Genomic DNA, 4,975 nt, shown 5'->3' with positions numbered 1-4,975 from the left:
CGAGGCTGCACCTCAAGACCCGTGCCTGGGCATCGCACCTCGGTGCTGCTGCTGCCCCACCTGGCACTCATGTCCGTGAAGTTAGCGACTTATTAGGCGATTTATTCAGCAACGAGTTCCAATTTCTCTCCACAAATGTCAAGGTGAGTTGTGGCGCGAGAACATCGAAAATCACCTATACTTGCAATATCATGTGAACTTCGAGGTCAAAAACTGGGTCAAAGGATGGGGAGCTCGATATCACCCCAAATTACCGGTCGATTTTAAACTCGCGAACGTCAGAATATTCACCACAGTAAGAACTAGCGTATGTCAAAAAGTCTTAACCTCCCAAGGTCATCCTTCAAGGTCAAACGTGGGTTCAAAAGACGGGAAACTCAATATCACCTAAAAATGGCCGGCCGATCTTGAACATAAAAACATCACAATATTCATCGGTTCAAGCGCTAGCGCCCGTCAAGACGTCCTGAATCCTCAAAGTCATCCTTCAAGGTCATACGCGAGCTCAAATGACGAGAAACTTAATATCATCAAAAAATTACCAGCCAATTTTAAACTTGCAAACATTACGATATTCAGCAAAAAAAACTAGCATCCGTCAGAAAGTCATGATCTCTCAATGTCATCATTCAAAGTCAAACTCGAGCACAAGCAACGGAAAACTCAATATCAGCCAAAAAATACTGGCCGATTTTAAATTGAAAGCCCCAAAACATTTACATGTTCAAGAGCTAGCGTCCGTAAAACTCTCTGAGCTCTCAATTTCATCCTTCAAGGTCAAATACAGGCTCAAACGGCAGGGAACTCAATATCCCCCCAAATGTTTAGGCCCATTTTTAACTTACAAACATCAGACCATTTCAAACGAAAAGAATTAGCGTCCTTAAAAAACTCCCGAATTATCAAGGTCGCCCTTCAAGGTCAAACGCGGTCCCAAAGGACGGATGAATTCAGTTGACCCCAAAAGTACCGGCCGATTTCAAATTTGCAAACAAAAGAATATACACCACAAAAAGAACTAGCGTCCGTCAAACTAGTTCTCGTTTGTTGAGTCCGCGTATGACCTTAAAGGATGACCTAGAGAGGTCAGGACTTTTTTGACCAACGCTAGTTCTTTTGTGGTGAATATTTTGACATTTGCAAGTTTAAAATCGGCCGGTAATTTTTGAGTGATATTGGGTTTCCCGTTCTATGAGCCGGCGTTTGACCTTCAAAGATGACCTCGAGAAGTCAGAACTTTTTGACGGACTCGGGCTCTTTCTGTGGCGGATATCTTGACAATTGCAAGCTTGAAGCCGGCCAGTAATTTTTGGATGATACTCAGTGCCTTGTCTATTGAGCCCACGTAAGACCTTGAAAGAAGACCTTGAGAGATTACGGCTTTTTGAATCTTATGTTTATTAATGTTTTGATGCTTACAGTTTTCGAATCCGTCGGTAATTTTTGGTTGACATCGAGTTTTCCATCCTCTGACCCAGTTTTTTTTACCTCGAAGGTCACATGATATTGCAAAATAAAGGTGGTTTATTATCGTGCCCTAACACGATGGTAATGGGGGGGGGGGGGTCAAATTGACCCCGTCCAAAGTTTTCCAGAACGGTGATTCCATTTCCATCGTGATTCGTGCCAACTGCTGAAGCGTGCGACGATTGAGTCTGGCCGAAGCAAGTGGCCAAGGTAGTTATTACCAGTGACACATTTGTGATTGTCGACCGACAGCAAATATGGTACATCGACCATAACAACATTCGTGTTGTAATCATCAGAGCTTGGCATGCAGGGTGAATCGTCTTCTTCCTAAGATAATGGAATAAAAAACAAGAACATTGGCGGCCAATCACATTATGCTAAGTAACTTCAGAGGGAATTGTGTGTTCTGTTCCTCAAGCATATGTTGCTTTTTGGGGTGTTCATGTTAGGCGTGATGATATGAAAAGATGAAGCGAGTATTGCGACCATTGCATATTTTTGCATGGTTCCACGAAGGCTGTTTGCATCAGACCAGCATCAAAACCTTTATTCAAAATGCAAGGGCAAAAATCTCTCGCGCGCCCGAGAAGTTGGTTATTTTAGGTGGCAAGTAAGCGGGTAGAAGCATCGCCAATACATTCAGTATGAACACCTTTAGCAGATGTCTGCGAAAAATTGAACTCGGGAGGACTTTTAATTTGGAGCTGGTTGCACCGTGCGAAATAGTTTGGGTTGTGGTTTAAGATTAGGTTGAGTATCTGGTAACCAACCACACCGAATGCAGTGCACTTAGGAAGTATTTTTGTTATTTTGTTGGCGTTGGTCGAATCAAAACCAATAACTAGTTTGGCACCAGTGTGTTGCGAGTAAAAGCTAAGCCAAGGATGGAGTTTTCAAGCACGCAAATTTGAAAAACAAAGAAAGAAAACATGACCCACTAAACTTGACGAATGTGACTTCACGGTTTTAAATGCGGGCCGGTTCTTGGACACTATTTTGGGATGGTAGGTGAAGCGTTTGCATGAAACTGAACCTAGCCTCCAGCGAATGTTGTCACACCACCAGCACGCGCGGCTATCCCTTGTTTATGTATTTTTACTACATGTAAATGTATTATACCCACATTTTGAATTCCTAACGAATTAATCGGAACCGTTTGTGCGGCTTCAAAGCTGCATAATGAAAGGTAGCATAACTATCACGCATTAGCACATGTCCATCAACTTTTACATGTAGTCATGTTTTAATAAATTTGTTCAACAAAGAAGCAATAATCTTTTTGCACACATTCTCAAACTTTTGCCATTTTGAGGAATTCGGATTCCATCGCAACACAAAAACTCTCTACAATAAACGCCATGATTCATAATACAAACAAAAATGGCAGGTTTTCTGAAACCGGCACTTAAACGTATTCCATCGGAAATAAAAAGGGCATGGCTATTAGTAAAAATAAGGGTAGGTTATACAAGTATCTAATTTTGCTCTAATTGCACGATGCAACAAATACCACGTGGTTTCGGCATTTTCAGTACATGTCGCGAGTACGTGATGTCGTTGAGGCTCCTGATGAGCAAAAACGTTAGATCTGTGATAAATGAAGTAGTTTAGATCCCAAGATTCCTAAAAATGTCTCAGATATTACTCAAAGATTAAGCGATGATTAGTATCTACAGAGCACGGTGTCCACGTGAAATGCACGAATATTCTCCCCTGTTTTCCCTTCGACACGCGCTTGGGAGGGGAGTCATATTGCCCCCCCCCCTCCCCCTCCCCCCGGAAGGTTTATCCAGAATGGTTTCCGAACAGGGCGGCGTAGCCGCACCAAATTTTGCTTAGCTATAGACAATTACGTATTGGATCGCTTGTTTCAAAAATTTAGATGTACCTTGTAACGTCACTGACCCATGACAGGTCAAAGTCAGGCCATGACTTCAGCGAAGGTAATTTCTAGGGAATCGTCCAATCTGATACAGTAACGCAGTGTTTGACGAAGCCATACATTTCTGAGATGCTTTCTTAGGCACCACAAATATTGAATGAGCAAATTACGTTGACCTAGTGTCGGGTATGAAGGTCATACCAAGGTCAAAACCAGCCTGATTTATTGCTCTGGCGCTCGCTGTATGAATAGCTTGTGGTGCTCATTTCGAATTTATTTACAGCTGGGGCCGCATTACAATCTTCCGTTGACTTTTTTTAGCAGTCAGAACAGGTCATTGACCTAAGATAACCCAGATCGACATTTTGTTTAGGAACATACTGCTTAGCGTAACCTTTGTCACTTATTCAAATGCAAAACTCAGGGCAGTCTTGTATAATTTTGGTCACTATGACCTTCAAATGGTCAAACAAAGGTAACTGACCTTAAATGGGTTTGTGACCTTTTGCTTAGAAACAGTTGCCTAAGTTCCAGTGGCATTTGAGAGGCCAACCTGGAACTGGACCTTGTTGATCTTTTTTACCTGAAAGTCATGATCTAGGAAGCTCAAACTTTGACCTAAGTGAGTTCATCTACAGGTTAAGACACCCCGTAAATTCGGTGTTTCTAGCCTTCTTAGTTCCCGAGATCTTAGCGGGGAGCTCAAATCCCCCCCACCCGAGCGAAGGTTATCTAGCCGGCCACCCGGCCCGTGCTAATTGACCTTTAAAGGTTTTTCAGAAAAATCGGAACTCGTCGCTGAATAAATATCTGAATAAATTGCTAACTTCACGGACATCTAGCACTCTGTTGACAAAACATGGAGGCATCGTCCAGAGCTGGCTCGATAACCGGTTTGCTCCGTCCCGAATAGAGACAACGGAGCGGCTAGCAGTGAGACAGGCTAGTGAAGGTGGAGGTTACATTAAGGATCGCATGGGGGCGTATGGGCCACGTCTGTCCCGTCTACCTCGTGTGGCGCCCGATTCACCGTGCGTGATGACTGTGTTATTTAGGGTTTTGTTCGGTCGAACACCACGGCCTGTCGCATGGTTAATAACCCAACTTCCTTCCAATGGCACACGCGTGTACATGGCACTACGCACGTTTGGTGTAACGCGGCGCATGAGTCTGCCCAAGGGCGTGCCAGGCTGCCCACACAATCGACGGATCCGGTCCACTGCACCTGGGGCGGGCAACGGCGATCAGGGAGTCATGCCAGCCGATCTGTTATTGCATTATGTCCCTGGGGCGTGGTGGGACCACCATAGGGCAAGGAAAACACGTCGGCCTTATGCATGGCTGCAGTACTTCCGTGAATCAATACTCCCACCGCGCCGGCTCCTGATCTAATCTCTGCGCTGAAGAAGCCGGTACTGATGAGAACATGCGCACTGGCAGTGCTGCAATGAATGCCGCGGCGAACGCAAACAAGTTTCGCCGTGTTCGTGTTACAAAACGGTGTCGTGCAAAAACAAAACCAAACGTAACGCAAATGTACGCTGCAAAACACGGTCCCTGCATAACGCAGATTTCCCCATTAACCGTGTTTGCCGTGTGAATATCTAAAACGCGTTATTTTCA

Source organism: Pollicipes pollicipes, unplaced genomic scaffold (genome assembly GCF_011947565.3).
Source record: "Pollicipes pollicipes isolate AB1234 unplaced genomic scaffold, Ppol_2.1 Scaffold_4881;HRSCAF=5763_pilon_pilon_pilon, whole genome shotgun sequence".
Taxonomy (NCBI): Eukaryota; Metazoa; Arthropoda; class Thecostraca; order Pollicipedomorpha; family Pollicipedidae; genus Pollicipes; species Pollicipes pollicipes.
This window is presented reverse-complemented; position numbering follows the sequence as displayed.